This window comes from Mesocricetus auratus, unplaced genomic scaffold (assembly GCF_017639785.1).
Source record: "Mesocricetus auratus isolate SY011 unplaced genomic scaffold, BCM_Maur_2.0 Super-Scaffold_100004, whole genome shotgun sequence".
In the NCBI taxonomy this organism is placed as follows: Eukaryota; Metazoa; Chordata; class Mammalia; order Rodentia; family Cricetidae; genus Mesocricetus; species Mesocricetus auratus.
The window spans coordinates 2,498,081-2,524,268 of record NW_024429189.1 but is presented as its reverse complement, the minus strand read 5'-3'; the positions used below and the strand labels follow the sequence as shown (position 1 = coordinate 2,524,268).

The 26,188-nt window shown below is 46.2% G+C and overlaps 1 protein-coding gene across 3 annotated transcripts in view; it reads left to right on the top strand.

Annotated features, from left to right (window-relative positions):
• Nucleotides 1–26,188, top strand: part of Med27 (mediator complex subunit 27) — a 173,251-nt gene that overhangs the window by 25,781 nt on the left and 121,282 nt on the right. The window contains exon 1 of one of the 3 annotated variants that reach the window (XM_040745112.1): nt 6,851–6,871. The exons of 1 other annotated variant lie outside the window; for it this stretch is intronic. The gene's annotated coding sequence lies outside the window, so the exon portion shown is untranslated. Of the gene's footprint in view, nt 1–6,850; nt 6,872–26,096; nt 26,116–26,188 lie in introns of those variants that run through there. One more of the 3 variants, XM_040745113.1, reaches the window with a different exon arrangement.

Below are 26,188 nucleotides of genomic sequence, written 5' to 3'. Positions count from 1 at the left end.
GGGAAGCAATTGCTCACAATAAGGCGACTTTCTCACTCTTGTGTCTTACCTTTGTTCCCTAGGGACTCATGAATCAAGTCCTTTGAGTATGGCAGTCTCTGTGGGTTTGCCAGATGAGGATGCTGAGGGTCAGGGAAGGTAAAGGCCTTCTTTGCCTTAAAGTAGGCAGGACTGTGATGGAGGCCCAGACCTTGCACACCTGCCCTCCTCTGTTCCAGACAGGTACCAGCCCTCTAATCCTGTTTGACTGGGCTGGCTGAAGGTTACACCAGGTGTGCATTCTGAGGCTTACTTTTACATACGTCTAGGTTCTTTTAGTAAAGGTCACATTTATTGGGTATTTATGGAACTGAAGGGCAGGCCATGTAGGACTCCTTTAATGGCAACTCCTATGTGGGTCTTGGCTCTCCTGGGCCTCATGGTCCCTTGTCCTTGCTTCATTATGTCTCTGTTGGGTTTTCTGTCTGTAGTGGTGGGACAAGGTGGCCCTGTGCTTCTGAGGTCACACCTCCTCAGTTTAGTGGTGAAGGATCTTTTGATTCTAGTTTTAAAGTGAGGATTGGTGGTCATCTGACCCAGCACTTTTCATTTCTTGCTGGAACGGGACACTGGCTGTAACATAATTATTAGCCAGGTGTCAACCTTTTGTTTTAGAGCTTGAATCTTCCATTTTCCTGTTAGGATAGCACCAACTGGGGGTCCATGCAGCTGCAGGAAGATTTATCTTTGCATTCTACCTGAGCAGTGTCTATTTTAGAGACCGAATAACGAGGTGTGAAAAATGCCGGCACTTGTCCTCCCTAATGAGGTTACCTTATGAAAGACATGAGGTAAACACTGTGCCCTCGTTATTGTGGTGGGAACGTTAGGAAATGTTGTCAGTTACAGCTGGAGGACAGTACCGCACAGCGCTGACGTGGTGATCAAGCACTTGTAACTTGCTTTCTAGACTCACACTGGTTTTCCTGTTCCCTTCCTGGGTATCGTTGGTTCATGTGAATTCCTCCTTTCTGCTTCCTTATCTGAAAAATGGGCCTAACCACCTTGCTGACTCACAGAGTTATGGAGGGTACCTGGAACATAGTAAGGGCTCAGTAAACAGCTGCTTTTCTCGGCCCCATCATTCAGCGTGAGTGGGCTGTGCTGGGGTTTGACTAGGCAGGTTTTGCAGTGTCTGCACATTAAATGGCCTTGGCTGCTCTGTTGGCTCCAGCAAGGGGATGGTAGTGGGGCGTCTCTCTGTGCTGATATTAGTCCAAATGGAGTTCTTCTTCCTAATGCTCTGTCTTGGAAACGACTTATCAGTGCTTTAGAGAGTCTAAGGCATCTTAATAGCAGATTTTATTTGTGGTTGGCAGTATGAGTTGACCCACATCTAAATCCTTCTTGATCTAATCGTCTCTGCTATCCTGTTTGATCTTGTAAATATTAATTTAGTCTGTTTGTACATGTGGTTTCCAACGGTCCCAAGGTTAATTACTGTATTTTGTTTATAAAGTGCTCACAGGAGGCTGGGCATATTGTGGAGGACTTAGGAAAACTCTATCACCATTTAGGTCTATAGACTTCCGTAAAACCTGATGGGCGCCAAATGAGAAGAATTCCCAGTTCTTGTAGCGTGGTGAATGATTCCTGCTCTAGCCTTTTGTTTTAAGAAATATGTGGGCAGGTCTCAGGAGATGGTGCTGTGCAAATATGAGGACCCGAGTTCAGATCCTTAGCATCTATGTAAAGTGCCAGGTGCGGCAGCATATGTTTATAGCTATAGCTCCAGTGGGTGGACACATGGGACTTGCTGACCAACCAGTGTAGCCAGTATGATGAGCCCTGGGTTGAGTAAGTGATGCTCTCTAGAAAACAAGGTAGAAAATTAATTGAGGAAGACATCCTGATGTCAGCCTGTGGCTCCCACGTGCGTGCATGGCAAGCATAACCTGCACACACGCGCGCGCGCGCAGCACACACACACACACACACACACACACACTACATAGGCATACTTGTTTTGTGCTTCTTCCCATTCCATGGCTGCAGTGTTCCCTAAGAATGCTGGGGATCCCCGATGTGGTCGCTTACACTACTGTCCGTAGCGGCTTGCTGGACTCTGGGGAACCCTGGCCTTCCAGGACAGTGAGAGGAAGGAAAGTCAGTGGTGTGGGACTGAAGGGCAAAGGAAGGGCTCGACAGAGTCTTATGGGGGAGACAGTGCTGTATGTACCCCAAAGAAGACAAGTGAGGGGCTGGCCACCCCTAGGCTGTATGTGTTTGGCAGGCCACGTGGCAGGTGGGAGAGTGTTCCAGGTAGGAAGAACATTTTGAGCAAAGATTCACAACCCCCTCCCCCAGATTCCTAAACATCTATGAAATTATGTTCATGTGTTCCCTTCTTTATCTTTATTTTTGATTACTTGATACCTGTTTAAATGAGCTTTTTTGAGTATATTTGCTTTAAAAAGGAAATATTGCCACTTATGAATTATATGAACATATGCATTTGCTAATAGATTATGCATATGTACTAAAATGAGAAGCAGTGTGCCTGGGCATCACCCAGGAGCCGTCTGGCAGACCCCTGCTATGTCTCACATGCTTTGGCCAACTGAATATTCAGTTAATGAGACTTGGCTGTTTTTCCTTGAAGGAGAAGAGTCCGTGATGCAGAGCATCAAGCCTGGATCTGAATCTAGGCCATTGGGTCTGTAGCCTGCTTCCGCCCTCTCCTAGCTTTGTGACATCGGGTTTGTTGTTTCTGTCCTTGTGTTTGCTCACGTAAAATGTAGTATTTTCCAGATTGAAAAGCAGACAGAGCTGAGGGAGGTTCGATGAGGTAAGTTGTTAGGTGTCTCTCCCCGACTTTGGAGGTAACATTTCCCATGATGTCTCTTCTGGAATACTGTGTTCAGCTTTGTGGAGCTTATCCTAAAGAAAGTAGTGCCTTTATACCCAGCTCCCTTTTTTGGTTCTCTTCATAGCCAAACCAGCTGGTAGGTTACTGAGCACCCCAGCGTGGCTGAGTGAGGTGCACGCTCAGGAAGAGTGGGGTGCACCCACTTGGAATGTGGATAGCAGCTGCTGTAGCTGTACTTGCCTGAGCTTCATTGTGCAGCCATTTTCCCTGAGTGTGTATATGAGTCTTAAACCTTTAAAATGTGACTTCTAGTCTAGACTTCAAAACATATACATTGCATTGCTGCCCAATAATGCAACCTTTATTATTGAGCTTCAAAATAGGGGCCCTGGGGAGATGGCTCAGTTAGTAATGTTTGCTGTACAAAAATGAGAATCTTAGTTTGATTCCCAGCATCCATATAAAAAGCAAGGCATGGATGATGCCTGCTTGTAATCTCAGTGATGGGGAGGCAAGACAAGTGGATCCCTAGGACTCACCGGTAGCCAGCCTAGTCTAGTCAGGAGTTACAGTCAGTGAAAGACCCTGTCTCACAAAAAAAAAAAAAAAAAAAAAAAAAAGGTGGATGACTCTTGAGGAATGATACCCAAGGTTAGTCTCTGGCCTTTGCATAAACATTTGAATGTGTACACACACACACACACACACACACACACACACACACGCACGCACGCACGCACGCACGCACGCACGCGCGCGCGCGCAAGATGGATACTGATTACATTTTAGGTGAAGGCATAAGTTCATAGTAAATAACAGACCCTTTTAAAAAGAAAGGTAGCAATACAATTATGTGTGGAGTAGGGGCTCTCAGCTAAGGCTGCTTCTCCTAGCTGTTCCCTTTCGTATGTTTCCACTTGTAAGGCTACACTGCAGCCTGTCCCCCTTCCCTCTCATGTTTGGGCTGTGAAGAATAAGTAGGACCCGCCTGAATTGTGGCTGGACCATCTTCTGCTGTTATCCCTTTTCTGGACCACGGTTTTGCTTTGTTTCTCTGTCACCTTTTGTGCAATCAGGCTCTTGATGTAATTAAAACGAGGCAGGGACCAGCTTTTTCACCTTTGCCTCCTCTGTTGAGATCCTTCTGGCCACAGAGTGTGGCGCATCATAGAGACATTTTCTAGAACAGGGAGTGGGTGCTCCTCATGGAGACGCTCAGTGACCATTATCCAATACTGTGCCCCTTAGCCATGTGTATCCTTTGAGCTCTTGGAGTGTGCCCATTGCTGCCAAGGAGAGGACATTTCAGTTTCAGTTAAGTAGCCATATGTAGGTTGTAGCTACCAAATAGAGAACATAGATCTGGAGATTGGAAGGACTCCTGTGCCATATAGACCAGTACCAACCTCCCTTTCCACTTAATTATTCATATTCACATAGTCCCCCTCTTCTGCCCCCAGGGCTGGGCATCAAACCCAGAGTCTCCACAGTCTAGGTAAGCTCCCTTCAACGAGCAACACACCCAACCTCCACAGCTTGGATGGGAGGAGGGTGAGTCAGGCCTTTGGAAAGCATCTGCTGTAATTGTGAGATGCAAAAGAGAGCAGACCCTCCAATAGCGGTGTCCTGAACTCTTCTCCCCAGCATGGTTAGATTCTAGAATAAAGTATGCTGGGTTTCTATGTTAATCCTTTCAGAAATCCATTCGCCAGCCAGATGTGCTTTTCTCCTTCCTTTCCCACACAGGAAAGCTCCCGAGATGCAGATGAGTGGTGGATGTGTTATTAGGGATAACCTTGAATCTGATCTAATTTATTAGTAAATCATTGACAAGCTTGTGTTATCGGGAACATGTTACTTGTGAAGGGCTTCGTAATTGATTACAAAAGCCACCGTGCCTTGACACTTCTGCTGCAAAGATTGATGACAGCATCTGCAGCACCTGTTGTGTGTGCATGGTGTGTGTGAGTGTGCGTGTGTGCTGAGCCTGGGGTTTCCTGGACAGGAAGGTAATGACCAATAAAATACAGCTTCAGGCCATCACCGAGGCATTTCACCTATCCTTTATGCCTAAGTACCAAAAAGACGCTCAGATGTTGGCAAGGTAGGAATGCAAACCAAAGGCTTGGCATCCAGACATTCTCCTCAGCTAGGGGAGACAAAGGAGCAGAAACCAACATTAAGCAGCGATGAGCATTCCAAGGACATAAGCCTACAGACTAGAAATAGAGAGACTGGATAGGGCTCTTTAGATGGGGTTGGGGATAGGCCTAGTGGGAAGCAGAGGGGCCAGTTTGCAGTGGTCTGGGGACAGTAAACAGCAAGAAGTTTGGCTTTGGAGTCTTTTGAAACCTTTTTACTAGACTATAGCTGTTAGGAAAGATGCGTTGTGTTCCATTTTATACCTGTTCCCACTGTCCCTGTCTCTGTCAACCTAATAGGCCCTGACCATACATAGCCTGTCCAGTCCAGATGTTCTTGCTTCTGTCCAAGGTCACACTTTTATTTTGCACATGTCCCTCTTGCCTATGTCAGGCATCTTTAAAAACACCCTTTCCAGATCCTTCCACCCTTGAAGGTTCTCTTACCTTTGCTAATTCTTGGACACTGTCTTATGTCAACTAGTTGTGACAGGAACCTGCATTTCCTGATTCAAGTTCAGTGTGTTTGTATTATGTCTCCCACGATGCTTTGGTATTGTTGAATTGGTGGTAATCGTGCTTGGGAAAATTCCAGTGTGTGAAAAATGCTCTAGCAACAGTTTGCAGCCTGTGGGTCATGACCCCCTTGGGGGTTCAATATCAGAGATCCTGCATATCAGATATTTACATTATGATTCACAACAGTAGCAAAATTACAGATATGAAGTAGTAACGAAATAATTTTATGTTTGGGGGTCAGCACAACATGATGTACTGTATTAAAGGGTCACAGCATTAGGGAGGTTGAGAATCACTAGATTCTAGCGGCTTGGGCTCAAGGACTCTAATGTTTGAATTAAGAAACAATGACTTTATTTAAAAATGTAGAAGAGCCTCCCCCGCCCCCCAATCCTTCAGAAGAGAGTTCACCTTTTTCTTCTCTTTCAATCTCCTCCACCTTACTTTGGCAATGTTTTCTTTCAGTCTTCTGGTTTTGCTGGGAACTGAATGCTTACGGTGATGTGAGGTCCCAGGGGCATCTTGTTAATTCCTGGTGGGTCAGAGATGCAGCTGCAGATAGTTGCTTTACTGGTGGTGTTTTCTCAGCCTTTTCTGGTTGGAAGGTCCCTGCCCAGGTCCAAGCATCTCTCCCTTGCTAGGGACCGCCTAGGATTCTGCTAGTTGTTGGGCCTAGACCAACTGGTTATCCCTTATACTGGTGGGGGCAGTTGGGTGCCAGTCTTCTCCCTCTTTGCCTATTGCTCTTCCCACTCCCATCTACCTCCAGGTGTTGGGGGTTCCCATGTTGCTGTTACTTTACAATTGGCTCCAAGTACAAGCAGCACATGCGCACAGAATCTCATCTCGGGACTGGCAAGGCTTCTCCTTGATTTTCCCACAGTCTGCAGAGCCTGATTTAGGGCTGCACCAGGATTAAGTGGGATTACCAGCATCTTTCCTCTGTCTCTCTTGTGTATCTTGTATGAATGTGTCCTAATAACTATTGATATCAAGTTCATCCCTCAAGAAGCCAAGTCCGACCTTTAGTGTCCTGCTGAGGCTGCAGTTTGCTGATGTGTTTTTCTTGCAAGTAAAATCAATGGAGATAAATCTCAGTAACTTTTCCTGCATGGTGAGGTGTTTGGGCCCTCTGTCTACCCAGCTGCTATAGTAGGCTCGTCTGTCTACATAGCACACCTGCATCACATGCAAGGCTGTTGTGCCAACATCGATCAGCTGATCCACTGCTCTTAAAGGTCATACTTAATCACACTGCAGGCAGCCAAGAGAAGATTCCAGAGTGCCTGGGTTCTGCAGTTGACTTTATGCTATCCTCTGCTGATATTTGCCTTTAACAGCACATCTCTAATTCACCAAGCAGGTAGGCCTGCACTTAAAGGGCAAAAACTCGGTGTGCATTTTTATCCTGAAAATTAGTCACAGCCATTTGGCTGTGTTTTAGGAGTGGTAGGGTTCACTTCTGGAAATCCTAATGTAAGTGGGCTGATACCCCAGCAGGCTGTCAAAGCTCTGCTGTCTGCCTGTGACATAGATGCTGGGGGAAGGACAGACAGCGGCCATGGAAATCATAAAGTGAATGGGCTGACACCCCAGCAGGCTGTCAAAGCCCTGCTCTCCATGCCTGTGACACAGACGGAGGAAGGACGGCCAGTGGCCACTGAGTGGGCCAGCTCCTCCGAGCAGTTGATGAAGCAAGATGACAGCTGCACAGGACTCTGCTGCTGCCTGCATGTTAAGCATGGTGTTGTAGAGCAGATGGAAGAGGCCTCCTTGACAGTTCGGGAGGGTGGGACCTTTAAGTTATGGGGAGTCAAGAGAACAGTTTAGTTATTAGCTGCGTTCTGGGTGACAGCCTGACATTCCATAACTGTCCACAGTGACCAGGCTTCGTTGGAATGATGTTACTGCAAATGTGTCCTATTAACTTCTCCCTAATAAGGAGGAATGGTTTGATTTGAGTAGTTCTGAATAATTTCACATTATTTACTGTCCACCAGCTGTAAGAATGTTTGTCTCTTGTCATGGTGGTTGACTGAAGGACCATAAACAAGGGCCACCAGGTTCCTCCATTCACAAAACAAGCCCCCACAATACCTGAGAGGCTTCCCCTGATCTGGAGGGGAAAAGTTGGAATGTAAAATCTGTAATATTATCTAATGCCTTGAGAGTGAATGTTGAGAATGTTTGCAACATTTTAGAGACAAAATTAACATTTTTTGTGTGTGTGTAGTGGATAATTACAGTTTTCAAAGAGGTGTGTGCTCATTATCCCAACTGGAAAAGTGTAAAGAAGAAAAAGGTCATCTCTAATCTCACCACTTAAACACAGTTCATGTCTTTTCTTTCCTTCTGGCCTTTTTCCCCTAGGGAAATGTATTTGTGCTTAGCCTTGCTCCATTTTTCACTGGACTTTACGAATTGTTCATGATATTATATGACAGTGTTGCATAGCATTAGAAAACTAGACGTTTAAAAAGTGTTCCATTCAGGACATGTACCACCATTTCCCACGCTATTTCCCAATTGTTATAAAATGGATAGGATCAGCACCTTGTTTAGGATTGCCTAAGGACCCAGGCCCGGAGGAATTGCTAGTCAAAGTCTCAGAAACTTGAGAGCTGCAAGTGCCAGTCCTCAGGTGCTGTCACTGTGTCAGGTGTCTCCCATCCTTGCTCGAGGCTTTCTTCCTTGTTTCCTTGGCTGGGGAACTGTGGTGACACACAGTAGGAAGGCCCAGGGAACACAAAGGCAGAGCTGGGGGCAGGGGCGGGGTTTGGGGTGGAATGGGGTGGGAAGCTCCACTCAGAGCTCCTGATTGGACAGGCAGTTTCCTTACTTTCAAATGGGAGGCTCCTTCATAGGTTTCTTTGCTGCTACCAGTGCTGTCACCACTCTGCTTCCATCACTTAGAAGCTGGGCCATGAGAGAGTAGAGAAGAAAAGGCTGAAAAGAGATGTGTGTGTGTGTGTGTGTGTGTGTGTGTGTGTGTGTGTGTGTTCTAGAAAAACAAATATGGGCTCTTGCTAGACATACAGCCTTCTTTGATTTTCTCATATATCATGTGTACAGCTCGCATGTGTGCCATACATCTGACAGTCAATCATGGATCACTGTGGTTTGTTTGTCTGCTATTGATGGATGGGCTGCCTGGTATATTTTCTGTTACAGATTTGCTGCAGGGTGTCTCAAGCATATCTCCTGGCGCCTGTGGCATACGTATTTGTCATTGTTTTCTTGAAAGCTTAATGTTAGGCTCATGTTTTCCGTGTATCTTCGTAAATTGTTGGCTGCTTTAAGTTTTGTGATACGTTCTTTTTCCACAATCGTCCACAAAGCTTAAGTTTTTATTGTTGGGATTTATTGGTCCTTCCTCTGTTTTTTGTTGCTTTTTTTTCTTTTAATTTTAGTAGTCGATGGGAGATATCACAGTGAGTTGCTTTCTTGCCACGTTGTCCCCTGTGACTTGATCTCATACTCTGAACTCTAAGATGCGGAGAATTGTTTCAGGTGTTTGATGTGAGGGAGCACTCCAGGTTAGAATTTTCTTGTCTTTTCTGCATTTTCATGGAGTTAAGTGAATTTAATTTTGTCTGGTAATGGTAAGCTTCTCATGAAATGAAACTAACAGTGAAAAAGGCATTGGTGGGTGTGGTGATGGAGTTCACAAAGGAGACTCCCCAGCCATAAAACTTGCTGGGGAAGGAGCTTGTGCTGCTTTTGACTGTCTTAGCAGGCTCAGGGTTGTCCTGTACATTTGAGGGCAGCAGACGCAGCTCTGTACTTATAGGAAACAAAGTTAGCTGTAGACCCAGAGAGTAGTATGGGGAAGGCTGGGGAGGAGTGGGGAGGGGTGGGCTGCACCCGCAGTGCCCTTGCTTTCTTTTCCTGTGGCCTCAGGATAGACTGTCACATGGACAATCTACCTGCTTCCTCTCTCTTGTCCTTGACAGTTTTTGGTACCAGGACACTGAAAAAATGTTGGGTGTGAGAGAGAAGTATGAAGAATAATTTTAAGATGGAGCACTTGTGACCTGGGGTTGGTGCTGATTCCCATGGCCCTATCAGTGGGGAAGGGAGAGGGGGAAAGGAGAAGAAATTTACAGTGATCCTTGGCCATGTAGCATGTTTAAGGCTAGCCTGGGCCACATGAAACATTACCTAAGGGGAGGTACAGAGGAAGGGTTTCTGTGAGGGAGGTCTAAAAGCAGTTCTGTGATGCCAGCAGTGTCCTCCTCTTCCAGCAGGAGAAAGCAAACCTGAGTCTAGTGCCCCATGTCAGGTCCTGCCACCTCCACCAGAGGCAGGGTCTCAGGGTCTCATTGGTTCTCACTATATGTTTTCTTCCTCTCTTCCTGCTTTGTTTGCTTAGTTTTCCTCCTTTCAGTTATTTCATGAACTCATTGCTTATCAAAGTTCACCATAGGAATATTGGAGCATATAGCAACTCTGAGGAAGTGATAATACTGCCGTTTGACACTCCCCAAGTGGAGCTAACCTGTAGCTCCAAAGCACATGATGCCGAGGGTAGGATAGCTATGCGTGAAGCCCAACACAGAAACGTCACTTAAAACATTATGAGACTCTGTGTGTGTGTGTGTGTGTGTGTGATTTGAAACTACAAACTCAATTGTATGGTTCTCAAATGTGATGGCAGTGTTGTCTCCATGTTAAAAGATCGGGCCCATGGAATCCACTGTGGGTGAGTTCCTTTATGCTCATGTTCCAAAGTATTGCGTGCTGGTGTGATCTTGTAGCCAGGTTGAGGGTCTGTCCCATCTTTTGGTGTGTAGTTTATCATTGTTCCTGTAGAAGTCCATGTCCTGTCCCCCTCCACCTGGATTGTAGAATGTTGGTTTCTTCATGCCAGTGTCTCTTTTCCTGAATCATAAATTGTGCTAAGGTCCAGGAGAATTCCTTTTAATATTGATTGTATTTTGGTCTACCAATCTGGTGGTAAGGTGACTTGCTTCCAAATCTGATGACCTGAGCTTGATCCCTGTGATTCAACGCCCTCAAAATGTCCACTGATGTCCACACATGCTCCATGGCACAAAAGTACACAGACAGACACACACACACACACACACTCACGCACACACACATGTACTAAATAATTGTAACAACAAAATCTACCACGCATGATGTTCATCATCATTTTGTGGGTGTGTGTATGTGTGGAGGCTCAAGGCAGATAGTGGGTTCCTTCCTTGATCACTTCTGTATTGTGAGGCATCCACCAGAGACCACTCTGGCTTGGGTTCAAATTAGTAGAAAGTCTTTTTTGTTCTTAGCCAGCTGACAACTACACTGGGTGATTGGGACCTGAGTATGATGGTCACAAGCTTTTTTTCAGGATGACTTTTAAGCACACAAACAACATCATGTGTTGACATAACCACAATTAGAAAAAGTCAGCCAGAAGCAGAGCTACAGAAGCCAAAAAGCAAGGTTAGTGCTTTAGGAACTTTTCCAGAACTGTGGATTTTGATGGATTAAGTTAGGTCTTTGCTCTCATTTTGGCAGGTGTGGCTGCCTACATGGTGGCTTCCAAGGCTTGAGTGGTACTACATCATGGTGTCAGTTGTGCTAAGGTCTGGGGACCTATTAAGGTCTGGGGTATGAGTCAAATCGCAGACTTATTTGGAGGTAGGGGATTTTATTATCTCCTTAGCACTAGTAGTTTAACAGAATTTATTGTTTTTACATAGTTAAGTAGGCAGTAAGCAGGATCTGACAGTAAGAGCTAGGAGCAAAAAGAATTAATGGCCCAGCCATGACCACAAGTAGAGTAGTTAACGAGGGGACCAGGAGAACAGATATTGGGATCAGTTGGTAGACTGCTGATGCCTCCTTTCTCTATCCTGAAGGTTATTTCTGATTATGGCAAAAGTTTTCTCTAATCACTTCTGACTGATTGACACAGAAGCAGCAAGTTTCTCCCAGTGCCTCTTTGTCTCATAAAGATGAGGTATAATCCTCTTCAATTTTGAAGAACAACTTAGGCAAAGGAGTCTAACTTCCTATCTGGAAGCCAGAATTTTCTAGATGGCCCAGATCTATATGTACTTGAGCACTGTGTTCCTTAAAGTGTGTATCCCCCATCACTAGGGCTGAAGTTCCTGCTGCAGCTGGAGCTCATGAGAATGGGACTGCTCACTATCACGGGGAAGCCCAGAATCTAGATTTAGGTGGGCCCTGCCCTCTTTTTCATCATAAATGAACACTTGTGTGAAGCATGCACAAGGATATCCTCCAGTGTAAACAATTCAGAATATGCAAACTTGGTTACGCCATTTATGCAACTCTGGAGCTTGGAAATATATTCAAGTGCCATTCCTGGATTTAACTTGCATAGGGGGAACTCTCTAAGTGGTATCTTGGTGACATTAAACAGGCATCCTTCCATTGGAGGTCCCCCAGGGTGAGCTTAGGTTGGTTCCATTCACAGCTATTAGGGTTGAAAGTGAAACTTATTTGGTTTGTTCCAATCCCAACATAATATTGGGGCTTGGGGTCCAGGCATAAGCCAGCAGTCTTGAACTATCCAGTTGAGTTTGGCTAAGGACCTGATACACTGTTTCTAGCATCCCAAACACTAAGGGGCTGGCTTCTGCTGTCTCCTCCTGGGCCTTGATCTTTGAGGTTACCAAAGGAATTCCTGAGGAAGTTGGAGTTTGAGGGTTTACTGCTTTAGAGGACTCATATTCTGGGCCAGTGGGCCAGATGACTTTAGGTGCAGGTTTCATTTGGATAGTGAATTTGCTGCCTGGATCTGCACCATTTAGTTATAACCCGACTCCTCAGATTCTGTCAATTATTCCCAATAATGCCTTTTTTTTTAGATGAGAGATTTGTACAGAGAATTGTACATGTGAGAAATATGAGTCAACAAAGTGACCAAGTCTGTACTTCTCCATGAGGAGGGCCCATTTCTGCCTCTTCATCGTCACTGGAACATCTCTGACTGTTTCTAGGCACACCAACAGACATAGTCTGAAATTTGGGTTTGTTAGTTATGGAAGACAGACATCTGTGTTCTTTTTAAATTTTATTTTTATTTTTTATGTATATGAATATTTGGTCCACATGTGTATCTATGCAACACATACTTTCCTGGTGCCCACAAGAGGGTCTCTCATCCCCTGACACTGGGAGTTACAAAAGGTGTGAGCTGCCTGGGTGCTGGGAATTGAATCCAGATCCTCTGGAAGAGCAGCCAATGCTCTAACTCCAAGCCATCTCTCCAGTCCAAGTATTTCTTTTGTTGAAGGCTGAGGCACCTGAGTCTGGCACTAAGGATAACTTTGGCACTGGCAACCATGTCTCGAGTAGCTTCCACCCCTTATGGGTAGTAGGTGTTTTCCATGGCCCTCAGCCCTAATTCAGACCATGACCATTCCTGAAGAGGAAGACCATTTCTTTGGAAGCATTGCTTTCTCTGTTGAGGTTTCCTTTTGCTTCCCTGGCTATCATCAGAGAGTTTACCTTGCCCCTCAAGGGTGAAGTGGCTGGGGTCTGCAGAAAGTCTCTGTGACTTATGAGAGCAACGTGTATGACGAACAGGAACAGAAGCATTCCGTTTACAGTTGGCACCATGGGTTCCTGTGAGTCATCTTGTCTCAGATGACAGCTTGCCTCTCAAGAGTTCAAATGGTATAGATTTTCTGCCTCAAGTTTTGGAAAGTTTCAATGTAGATGAACATTGGGATGCAGATGGTTTATAAGTGGAGCCCAGTAAAGAAGACCCCTGTTACAGTAGTGCCTGGGGCCAGGGAGCCCACTCAGACCTAGGGTCCCAGTCCAGAAGTGCAAGAGCTCAGCTTGGCTTTTCCTCCTATGAAGATACAATGAAGGTAGCTTGCAGGTGCTGGACTATGGATCCTGGAGGGGCAGAGACACTGGGATCTTCAGTCCCAGAGACCATTGGTCTGTGTAGTATTTGGTCATGTGGGTGTACTCTGGAGTCATTCAGGCCTGACTTGATGTGACCTGGGACAGTGACTTTCCTTCTCTGAGTCCTGCTCTCCTTCCCATCATGCATTTCAACAAGGCAAAAAGAGACTGTGAGATGTTTCTATAGAGTCCTAATCTCAGAGCCTGCTGCATGATCTATGCTAATAGCTGTTAGTAATAACTGCCATTGTCACCATTGCCCTCATCCTTCAGGCAGCCTTCTCATTTTGTAGAGGAAGAAACTGAGTCCCAGGTCTAGTGACCATGTGCACCACTCAGTAGCCAGGCTGGGCCTTCCCTCTCAGCGCTCTCTGCACCCTGCCACCTGCCCATCTCCACGCAGCTCCAGATCACGTACTTGTCACCTCCTCGGCTCTCTGCAGTGCCGGCAGATCCTGACAACAGATGGTGCTGTTTTGAATTAAAACAATTTAACTCAAGATCCATCAACTGCCAACATCAAACACCCTTAAAAGAAGGAAAGAAACTCATTATCAAGAGTATTTAAGCAAAGTAGGTATTTAATCTATCTTAATCATTTGCATTCTTGAGGAGAAGAAAGTCGGTGGCAGCTGCCACCACAGGCCAGGCCTGTGACTGTGCCTGCTTGTAATTGCTTCAAACTCTCTGAGTCCACACCCCCATTTCCTTGTTTGTCACACAGCACTAATTTGGACATGAATCCTAAAGAACAACTTTTAAAGCTGTGCTGAATATTTGAATATTTAAACATTTTAAAAAAGTAATCTCTTGCTTTTGTACCTAAATCTTTTGGTACAAAGCTTTGGTAGTGCATGTGGACACAGCATATGGGGTTGTGTTTGCAGTGCTGGGCAGAAAGGGTTTTAGGCCAGTTTTTGTTACTGCAGTGAAATACCTAAGGTCAGCTACTTTTCAGTTACAACAGCCTGGTTTTGGGTTCAGATGTTCAAAGTCAAAATTGCTCTGGGTAGGAACTTCTTGGCCATAGTACCTCCTGATGGATGGCACTACAATGACAGGGACGTGTGGGAAAGAGGGAGCTCGTGGACAGCTAGGCAGAGAAGGAAGCTGTGGTGTGAGCAGGCTTGTTTTATTATAAGCACCGTCTTGGGAACCAGCTTGCTCCCATGGGCATTACTAGCAGTGCTTTCAATGCCATCCCACTAGGCTCTGTCTCTTACTGGTCCCACCAGCCTCCAACCTCCACACCAGGGACCAAACACGAACCCTGGGGACACAGGCGAACCATATGAGTAGTAGCTCAGGTCCATCACTCAGATCCTAGCTCTCGGGATGACCTTCTCTGTCCTTCTTTGCTGCCCCCATGCTGCTCCTCTTTGCAAGGAGCCCGTCCTAGGCTCTGAGGACCAAGAGGGCAGCCTTTCCCCAGTCTACTCCCAGCTACACGCAAATGTTTTCCTTTCATATTTGTTTTCTGTCCCATGCTTTGCCTGATATATGGATCAAAGTCCTGTTTCTAGAACTTTCTTCTGACATTTGTATGGGCAGGCTTTCTTCTAGTGCTGGCCTCTGGGGTGGGGCTACCTGGGCTCAGCCAGCTCCTTCTCTGGGTAGTATCCTTAGCAACTGTTCAGAAGGAGCCTGCCACTGGTCTTGACATCTAGTGTGGTTTAAACTGCTCTTCCACAGGGAAAGAAAGCAAAAAGGCGCTGGCATTTGCATTTTCACCTTTGAATAATTCATTTCCCCATCATGGGCAAGAGGCTGAGGCTCGCAGTGGCTTGAGAGGCCAGGACTTTGTTTGGTGTTGCTTGGTCCCTGCTCTGGGAGGGGCACTGAGCAGACCAGTGGCTTACTCACCATCAGTCTACTTGGCAACATTTGAAATGCGATGTGTGAGTGGTCTGAGATTTATCATGCCATACTGTTGTGTGAAAGGGACATTGTTTGTGTTCTCTATCAAAATGCCTTTTTATCGACACTCCTCATCTTCCCATGGTTTTACAACATAAACCAAACAAGAAATGGAACCTTGAAATTTCAGAGCAAAAGAGAAGCCATGGATGGAGGCCCTGGGAAATAGAGGTGAAGGGTGTATCCTCTCTAGTAACAGCCTAGAGAGGCAGGAAGTCATGAGTGCCCTTTCCTAGGGCTAGCACTGGGCATGGCAGGGCATCTGCACAGGAGGAGTAAACGAGCAGGGCACATCTGTCTCCTGCTCCTAGCCTATTTCTTGTTGAGTATGCATTCTCTGTGCATACTTGCTTGAAGTGACACTACTTTCCTTAAAATACTTGTTGGGTTCACAAAGTCTTTGTCATCACGGTCCAGAGTGATTCAGTCAGTATTCACTCTGAGACCTCCCCAGACCTTCCTCCCTCTGTGTGGTAGGATGGTGTGGGCATGAGACTCCACACCTGCAGCTAGTGCCCACAGTGCTGGTACTGACCAAGTCTTGCTGTGTCCTAGGGGCCGAAGCTGGGTGCTCTGCATGTCAGTGTGGAGGCACATATCCTGTTAGTTCCACATTCCCCCTTAGAGGCGAGGACATGTAAAGCATAGCAGCAGCTCATAGCACAGTTCAGTTCCAGCACCCTCCTTGCCATCCCACGCTCTTGCCTTTTTCCAGAACCCCTGACACAGTGCTTACATGGAAAATGGCAGGCTGGAAGAGACCAAAGTTAGAAAGTGCGCTGACCTTACTTTGCACTTTGCCACTTTTTGGTGTTGAGGCCTAGAAAGTTCTTTTTCACCTAGATGTTCTCTACATTCTGATGATGTTGTTTTAACGAACTGCATTCCTTCCAATTTAGAAGTCAAATTGAAGGCCAAGGGACCCAAATAATGCTATTTAATTGCATTCAAAGTCCTTACTAAACAGGTTGACCTCCATGTTCTTGTCTTGGTCCTGCCATGGACTTACTGCTCACCCTGCTCTAGTGCTGCTGACCAGCAGGCAGATTGTCCTTCAGCAAGGACAGTCAATTCCTGTCTCTCATCTTGCTGAGTGAAGCCTTAGGGATCACCCCTGAACTCCCTGTGTTCTCTGCTCTGACATCAGCCTGTTTTGATTGGCCTCCATTCCACGCCCTGGCCACTCTGGGCCTCTGGGCAGACTGTTCCTTCCACATAGAGCGCACATGTCTGTCTCCTGGTTTCCAATCTTTTCTTCTCAGTGAACACCATGTTTAACATTATAGTGTGTCTCCCAACCCCGTAAAAATCATAATGTGCCTCATCTTTCTATGTGACATCATTTTGTCCCTGAAAAGTGTCGCTTTGGGTCTGTGCTCCTCTCCTAGAGGTATTCTTTGTCTCTTTGACTGTTATGTTGTAAGCATTTAGAAAAGTACCTGTTACTTTTAGGGAGTGGTTCATAAACATTTGTCGGATGGGTGGATGGATGAGGTATAGCCTTGAAAAAGCCACTTTTCTCTTTGGGTCTTTAAGATTTTTAAAGTAAAATATCAGCTTGTACTAGATGAAATGTCACATCCTCCCAACTGTGACTTCTGTCGATTCTTTGCATCTAGTGGTGGTGATGCGTCACTCACCACCTTCCCCCACCCCAGGGTGTGGGCTTCCTGGGGCAGGCAGGATCTAGCTGGTGTTGAGGAGGCAGGTGTCATGGTGGTGCTGTTTCTGGGAAGGGAACTCAAGTGTGGCAGCCTGAGCACGCATGGAAGACGCTCCCCACTTCCGTCCCGCAGCGGAAAGCCCTACATGTTTTGCCCATTTTCATTTGGTGATGTTTCCTGGGGACTCTGCCATGCCGTTGTCATTTTTCTGTGCCAGCATGGCAGCTCCACTCTTCTTGATGCCACCAAAGCCCAAGCCCATTGTTGCTGTGGATTTGTTTGCATATTGCACAGCCATCTGCTCCCTTTACCATCCAAGCTTTAGATTTTGAAATATGAATTGCCAACAGCTCCAAGAATTTCAGTCGCTTTTTGTTTTGTATGCCAGTAACTAGTCTTTCAACTGTTAGAACCACCATCGCAGAAGCCTTGCTTACTCTTACTTAGGGAGGCACTGTGGGCAGTAATTGGGGCTGAACAAGCTAGCGCCCAGGTGTCTTGAGACCTCACACTGCTGTTTCCTTTCCTGCCTTCATCCAACAGGGACTCCAGATCAGAGCTGCTTGAGAAAGCCCTAGCGTATGCTAATCCTGCTGCTCTAAGTTCATAGGTAAAGATTCACGTATCTCAGTTTTTATTTGCGGTGCGGTTCCAGTTCTACCCACTCCATGGCAGAGCAGATGTTGGCTCTGTGCTTCATCCTGTGGCATCTCCTGCCACACCGTCTCTGTTCAGATGCTGGCCCTGCTCCGTCCCTAAGCTTGCTGGCCCACCTTGTTCCTTTTCCTCTTTCCTAGCACACAGCTGTCATGCTGCCCTGCTTCTTCCCATGCCACTCCCTCTGCTGTGAACTTCTTTGAGTAGTTGCTTCTAGCACTGGGCCTTTCTTCTGCGGCATCTGCCACAGAGGTCAGTTTTGGTTTTGGAGTGATCTGTTTAGTAAGACTGCAGCTCTACGAGCTTCACAGCACCACTGAGCATCGAGATCGTGGAACAAGAGTAAAAGAGTTTGCACAGACAGCCTCAGAAAGTATTTGTACAATGTGACTTCCGTTGTGCACGCAAGGATCTGGAGCAGAGACGGGTACCAGCCCTAGAGTGCCTGGGTGGAAGGTGGGGGGTAAACTGTTTCGTGGTGTGCTTTCTTCAAAAACCAGACATAACCGGTGTTAACAACATACCGATTGCAAGGCACTTAACCAGCAGCCGTGCACCATCCTAGAGAGCTGTCTTTTGAGTGCACCCACATGCTCAGGGAGAGCTGACATTCCTATTTATTAAGCGTTAGCCAGAGAATAGTTTTGTTTTTTAGCTCTCTTTTCTGATGTTTCCAAAATGTCTGTTTTTCTACTTTAAACAATCCCCCACATAAATGCAGTTTTGTCTTTTTCTTTTGAGGAATCTACAGTTGTCACTCAGAATGTCAGCTCGAGGAGTCTGGGCTGGGCATCTGGGAGAATGGCAGGAATAGGTTCTGTTTTGGGGCCCATGGCAGAACTGGCTTTGCTGCCTCAGTAGCTGGTCAAGGGACAGTGACTGGTCTGACTCCAGCTCACTAAAGCTTTACCCTTGTCATTACCCAAGGAGAGAACAGGGCTTCTGCCACAGCCCTGCTAAGTTGTGTTCCAGCCCTGGCCCTGTAGAATGCTGGGAGCTACAGGTCAGCTGGGTGTGGTGAAGTGTTTCCCTACAGGACCTGCCATCTTCACAGTTTTCTTAAACTTAGCGTTTTGGATTTGTTTCCAGCTTCTAGAAATATCCCCATCAGTTCATGTGGAGCCCTGTGGACTCTTCACTTGCGTCCCTCTGCCTCCTGTTTGTCTTTGGTGTTGTCTGGGTTAGGATTTGTGCTAAGCAATTAGATCATCCATAGCTCATTTCCTTTGCTGCTGGAGAACGAAGGTGTTCTCATCTCTAGCTGCTGTTACCAGGCAGGCTCTGGAAAGGCCAGCACTTCATCCTTCCTTCGGACTCATTCTTGTTTGGATTTTCCTTTGCTTTGCTGTGCTGGTAATCAAATCTAGGGCCTTGGGCATGCAAGACAAGGGGGCCAAGCCACACCCTCAAACCAGCCAAACCCAGCTGGTTTATTTTTCAGCAGCTGCTTGGGGTCCACTTTTGGGCAGACCACAATCAGTTCTCTATGGAGAGAGTTCAAGCTGTTTGCAGATCTACTGTATTGAAGACACTGGGATGAAAGCTGTTGCTCAGACCCAGGTACATTCAGAGGAAGGATTTCAGGCCAAGGACCACTTACTGTATGGTGGCCATTTCCCTGTGGCCTTTCAAATGTTGCCTGTCCACAGAGGCCTGTCTTTCTTTACCTTACTCTCCTCACAGTCTGCTTCTTGGGTCTTAGGTTATCTAAGGATGAGTATAAGCACACATCATTGTCCCTCCATTTGTAACTAGTGAGGGACCTGTGTTAGTGAGAAGCGTACAAACGAGCTCTCTGTCTCATGTGATGGGTGTGCAAACTGGACTGAAGAAGGCTGAGCTCCATGCTTGGGATCTATTAGACCCATTTGTTCTCCTCAGCAAGGTTCAAAGGAAGACAGTCTGGTTGGGAAATATGCAGATGCTCCAGTGAGGGCTCATCTTCTTGGGTTTTGGGAGGTTTTGCCATTGAGGTACATTGCAGGTGTGATGAAATTCCCGAGAGAGAGAGAGAGAGAGAGAGAGAGAGAGAGAGAGAGAGAGAGAGAGAGAGGGAGAGGGAGAGGGAGAGGGAGAGGGAGAGGGAGAGGGAGAGGGAGAGGGAGAGGGAGAGGGAGAGGGAGAGGGAGAGGGAGAGGGGAGAGGGGAGAGGGAGAGGGAGAGAGAGGAGAGAGGGAGAGAGGGGAGAGAGGGAGAGAGGGAGAGAGGGAGAGAGGGAGAGAGGGGAGAGAGGGGAGAGAGAGAGACCGTGCGTGTGCGCGTGTGTGCGTGCGTGCGTGCGTGCGCCAGTCCTTGTTCCTTGGTCTCCTCTGTCACACCCCTGCCTGCTTCCTCAGCTTTGTAATCATTGGCGCCTCTGCAGGAACTCCTCCAAATGGCAGTGGTTGTCTTGCCATCTCCCCCATTGGTGTCCCTGCTATATTTCTCTAGCACCTTGCTACCAGCTCCATGGTTTACTTTATTCCTTTTATTTACTGCCTGCCTCTTTCCTGTTCAGTAATGTGCTCACTGTGTGGTGGGAGTCCTGCTTGCCTTTGGATCTTATTCCCAGCACTACCCTCAGAGCAGTGCCAGATGTTAAGATGTTAGATGCCTAGTGTGTATTTACTAGTGATGTTCTAAGATTTATATATGAAGTTAAGTATGTGCAATGATTCATCACTGGATAGTTGGCAGTAATAAACATGAAACATTTCAGTGGTTCTCAACCTTCCTTATGCTGTGATCCTTTAATATAGTTCTTCATGCGCTGGTGACCCCAACCATAAAATTATTTCATTGCAACTTCATAACTATAATTTTGCTACCTTTATGAATCAGAATGTAAATATCTAATATGTAGGATATCTGCTATGTGTCTCCAGAGGGTTTGTGAGAACCAATGGTTTAAGTGTCATAAGCTTGGTATCAGCAGTGTGACTTTGGGCAAGTGACATCTTCTCTTGCCTTCTTTTCTTCCATATGAGTAGGATGGGATTGTCAGGACACCTTCCCCTGGATTGCATTGTAAGGGCATTATTAATGCCGAGTGTAGCAGATACTTGTGGTGGTTGTTGTTTCACAAGTTAAGTGGATCAGTAATCTTTTTTCCTTGCTCTTTTTATTAGCATTTATTAATTGTACAAAGTAGTGGTTTTTTTTTGTTTTTTTGTTTTTTTGTTTTTTTGCTTTTTTTGAGACAGGGTTTCTCTGTATTGTTTTGGAGGCTGTCCTGGAACTCACTTTGTAGACCAGGCTGGCCTCGAACTCACAGAGATCCGCCTGCCTCTGCCTCCCGAGTGCTGGGATTAAAGGTGTGCGCCACCAACGCCCGGCTCACAGCAGTGGGTCTTATTATGCCATTTCATACATGTCTATAATATACTTTGATCATCTTTAATCACCTCTTCCGTATCCTGCTCCCCTCTCTCTCACTGCTCTCCCTTCTCTACCTCCAAGCCCTCCTCCTTCTTCCATGTATTATCTGTATTATTTTCTTTAATTATTATTGCTACATGGATTGGATGACAATCCCTGATCCCTGTGGAAGACTGCCTCTCCCTCCCTCTGCAGTTCCCCAGTTGCCCATAACACTTCATCTAGTGGTTGAGCCTTAGGAGATTGCCCGACCCACGTTGGCATGCCCTCTGCTGTTGTCATTGTGCAGGTCTTGTACAGGCAACTATATTGTTAAGATTTCATGGGTGAAGCTCTGTGTCCTCTTCAGAAGACACAGCCTCATAGCAGATGTCCTGGTCCTTTAGTTCTTAAACTCTTTCTACCCCCTCTCCCACACTCTTCCCTGAGCCTTAGGTGTATGGGTTGTGTTACAGATGTGTCAGCTGGGCCTGAATACCCCATGGACGGTTGTTCTTTGCCTTTTCACCACTAGTGTTTGTTTTTTTTTTAACAGTTCCATCTGTTGCAAAAAGAAGCTTCTTTGATGAATTATGGGGTAAGCACTTAGAGTGCAGTTAGGAGAGTGGAGGTAGTAGGTTCGCCTCAACATTCCATGACCTCACTAGTCACAGGTGGCTAGATTTACAGTACCGATTATGAGTCCCTCTGAAAGTAAGTCTTGTGTCTAACTAGACAGCTGTTGGTTACCCCAAGGTGTCAGTGCCACTACTGCACCTCTGAGGATATCTGCAGTGCTAAGCCAGCAGCCTCGATGCACCACTTTTGTTAATACTTCTCTTCTGTGTGTAACTGTGTGTTTACATGCACATGGCAGTGTAGAGGAACCGGGCCACCACCACAGATCCTTGAAGAGCTGACCTCTCAGCACAAGCAGAGCCACTTCCTGCCTATGTCAGTTTGATGTGTTTGCCCTTCTAACAGAGGCCTTTGCGACATCTTCCCACCTCGAGCCCTCATCTCATCAACCTGTGTCCAGCAGGAGAGGAAAAGCCACAGCCAATGGATGGTCAGAGTCTCTCCTTAAATCTGCTGTAGTACATGATATTGTTGGGGACACATAAGGTACAGTTAAGTGGCTTTATGTAATGTGTCTGAAATCCAAGCTGTCATTCTGAGATTCAGTTCCCCATCAGATGCCTGCTTTGAGCTTTCTTTCCTACTAGCAGTGAGGTGGGCCTTGTGACTTCCCTGCATGCATCTTTAGGGAACATTTTCCAAGTTGCCCTTTGTCCTTGGGTGAGAACGCTGGGGTGGTATCAAAGTCAAGGACGGGACTTGTGAAAAAAACAGTTCCTACAAGATGAAAACTAGTTTGTTTTCTGCCATCACAGGTAACCTTAGTGACCTTAAATCCTTGTGTCCGATGTGCTTTGATGAATTTGCAATCTTGCTGTGTTCACGAGGTCTTAAACTCATCTGTGTTTTCCCCTTGATTCTAATAAAGGTAATCACTTGTTTTCTGCCTCAGATCTGTTTATATTTATGAGCGCTAATGACACATTGTACCTTGGGAGAAGATAGGAAAAATTCCTCCTGATTTTGAGCTTGGGTTGGGCAGGACAGTAAGCTGCATCCTCTATTCCCATATATTTAATAAAGGTTACCGTGATACTCATGATTTCATGTCTATTCACGTGGGGCTGCATGCTGGTGCCGTGTGCTGCTTCTGAGATTGGCACTGTTATATTATTAATAGTACTGATCACACATGCCTTGCATTTAATATAGAACACGAGAGGTTCACCTACCATGAATGAAAAGTCTCAAATTGAAAGTGTGGATGCCATAAAAATTTTAAAGGAGGAAATGTGCTGTGGTTTAAGTTTTGAAATAAAAATAGTGCATTTTTAATCAGCAGATATGAATGCCCTTGGGTTCTTGAGTTAGGATGGTTGAGCAAGGAAAGAAAATGTCCCCCTTTCTTTTCCCTGTGTGCCTAGTAGAGCCCAAGGATTACCCAGAACACCAGGAACCTGGGTTATATAATGACAAAAGTGGGGGGAAAACCGCTACAAGACTGCTAGGGAGAGCAGCTGTCCCCTTGCCCAGTCTCCCACTCCTGTCTGTGAGGGCAATGGTGGAAAGCTTGGCACAGTTGGAGATTTGTGTACACAAATACATGCGTGGAAATACCACGCTCTGATGACATTCTACAGGGGGCGACCTTTGATGATGAATTTTCTTGCCCTTTTTAGGGGAGGAGAAGAGGAGGCGGGTGGTACTTCACAAGACTAAATTTACTCAACTTTTTGGGTTTAAATTTCCTTAGGGGGAAAAAATGTCAAATGATTGTAGATCCCAAACTGTCTTTGTTGGCATTTGAATGGCTTTCTGAGTCCATGGCTGTGTGGAGTGCAAGTGAAAAGAAAAGCCATCTCCTTCCTTGCTGGTGTGGTCTTGGGGACCTTCATGATTTATATATTGTATGTGATCTTTTCTTAAACATTGTTAACCTGTGCCCTTTACAGACAATGCCAGGTCAGAAAATGTCAGGGGAATTTTGGATTGCTTTCATAATTGAGTAAAGAAAATTGTTGTCCTCAAGATCCAGAGCCCATGGTAGGCATCCTTAATAGACAGCATGTTTGGGAGCCAAACAGCACTGTGCACGAGGCTGCCTTTGGCTGGTGGGGAATGAAAAATGTTTGAGTGAGATTTTACTTCTGGCCCCAACCAGTTTTGAAGAAGGAAATATGTTGTTGTTCACTGGCAGGCTGTTGTAGGCGCCTGTGTAATTTGTTGGGAAGGCAGATTCTCCAGGCAGGAGGCCTTCTGAAGCAGTTACACACAGGCAGACACTTTATTACAGCTAGAAAAGGGCAGGCAGGGGAGTGTAGAGCAGGCACTGCTCAGGACAGAGGACAACTTGGCCACAGGGTTCTGGGAGAGAGGACAGTAGAGGAAGGAAGGAGGTGAGGCGGAGAAGAGCCCTCCTTCCTGCGGGTGGGGTCCTGTGAGATGGACTCTGGGGCTTGGCGGGGTCATTGCCTCCTGAGACCATGCACTCATCTAGTTCAGGAAGACCTACAGTTGCTAGCATGTTTTATCACAAAATGGCCCAGGCGTATTGAGGTATGAAAGTCTGTCTTATGTTCATCTTCTCATTTAGGTGGTAAAAAAAAAAAAAAGATCCAAGCAAAAAGAAAGACAGATCTTTGGCAGGGCACACATGGCATGACTCTTGACTGCTGAGTTTTGAAACAACATTGGTTCTTTTGGTTCAGCTCTTTCAGAATGAAGAAAAACCTCAGATGTGTGGGCTTGATCAGCAGCTTGCCAAATTTCACTTAAGCTGAATTCCAAGACCATATTCTTTCTTTTCAAAAGGTTTACTTTCTCAGCAAACATCAACTATGAACCTATAGAAAGAAGCCTAAAAACCTGACGTTTTTCCGTGGGACGTAAGACATAGCACGTGTCTCGAGAATTTTCCTACATTTTTCATCTTCATTTGCAGCCAGGGCTAGGGGCACTGAGAGAGCTCCTTGCGTGTGCCCGGTTCCTTCAAGCACCTGGAAGCCCAGTGCTGCATCTACCTGTCCGCATCTGATGTAACACCCAGCTCTCCCTCATGCGAGAGAAGGCTCTCAGTGCCTCATTAGCTCTCAACCGGAGGGAATTTGCAAATTAATTGATGTGTGGGAGGGAAGGCATCTGCTATTGAAAAAAACCTTCAAACTGAGGCAGTAAAGCCTGAAATAAGATTAAGTGTTACTATAGTAAACTAATAGTCCCCAGGTGATGGAGCTCATTTTGTAATTGGGGGGGCATGCATGTTCAGGATCCACTTTGCTGCTCTGGGTTCCCTCCCCCCAATATAATTTTTGTTTTCATCAAATACAATTGTACACATAATTTAAAAGGCAAATCGTATTCCAAGGCTTTTCACAGAAACACAGGTCCTTTGCCCAACTCTCCCATGTTACTTTTCAGAGGAAACTCTTAGTTTTTTAAACCTCTTTTCTTTTGGTTTTTGCCTGTGCTTCTGAGTAATTTGCCTAGACTACCTCAGATGTTCCATAGGCTCCACTGTGGAAGATGAGGGTTTGACTCCACACAACACATTCCCTCATGGCTTGGTTTTGATGGGCGTCAGTTTACATGTTACATGGAGTGCTGTTGGTGGCTGAGCCATGTAGTGTGCTGTGATTGCTGTTTCTTTGGGAAGGTAGGAGGTGTGTCTCACTGTGCTCCTCTTTCCAGCTGTCCACGAATCCCTAAACCCTCTGGATTGGTCTCTCCAGATTAGTGTCTGGGAGTATGGATTTGGGTATTCAGTAGAGAGTTAAGCAACCACCTGTTCTGTCCCTCCCCTAAACCCGCCTTCCAGACAGAGCCCTTTCTCCCCTCGGTGAGTAGAGATTCTGTGTGCCTGCCGTTCAGCTTGCTACCTCACTTCTTCCACCCTCTACCAATTTACCCCAAGGTGCACGGTTGCAGGGAGTTTCTCTCTGCCAAGTGTTGGCTATGCATCTGCTTCCTTTCCGCTGGACTGCCCTCTGAGGGCTCATGTGTTGAAGGCTTGGTCCCCAGTGCAGCCATGTACAGAGGTGGGTCTTTTAGGAAATGAACGGATCATGAAGGTTTGGACCTCATTGACAGATTAATCTATTGATACATTTATGATTTAATGGGCTATTGAGAGGTGATAGAAACAGGATGTGGGGCCCAGATGAAGAGACTTGGTCCTTGCTGTATGCCCTTGGAGGCTTGTCTTGTCTCTGGCCCTTTCTATCCCTCCTCTTTATTTTTGACAATTTTCATGCTTGTATACAATGCATTATGATTGTATTCATTCATTGCCCTCTCACTCCTGATGATCCCCTTCTTCCCAGCCAATCCCCTTTGTGTGTGTGTGTGTGTGTGTGTGTGATTGTAGCTGTGAGTGTCATGTCTCTCCCCTCTTGTGCACTGTGTCCCGGGCCATCAAGGGGTATGATGTAGGCATCCTGTTTAGGACTGAGCACTCAACTGTCACTTCTTCTCAGCATTCTGACAGGTTATTACCATCACCCACTGCAAAGCATCTCTGTGACCAAGGCTGAGCTGTCTGCTAGTCTGAGTATGAACATAGGTATCGGGAAACCTCTTGTTGATTCTTTCTAGCTCTTTGGACGCCATGAGGGAACTGCCTCCTCTTCCATTCA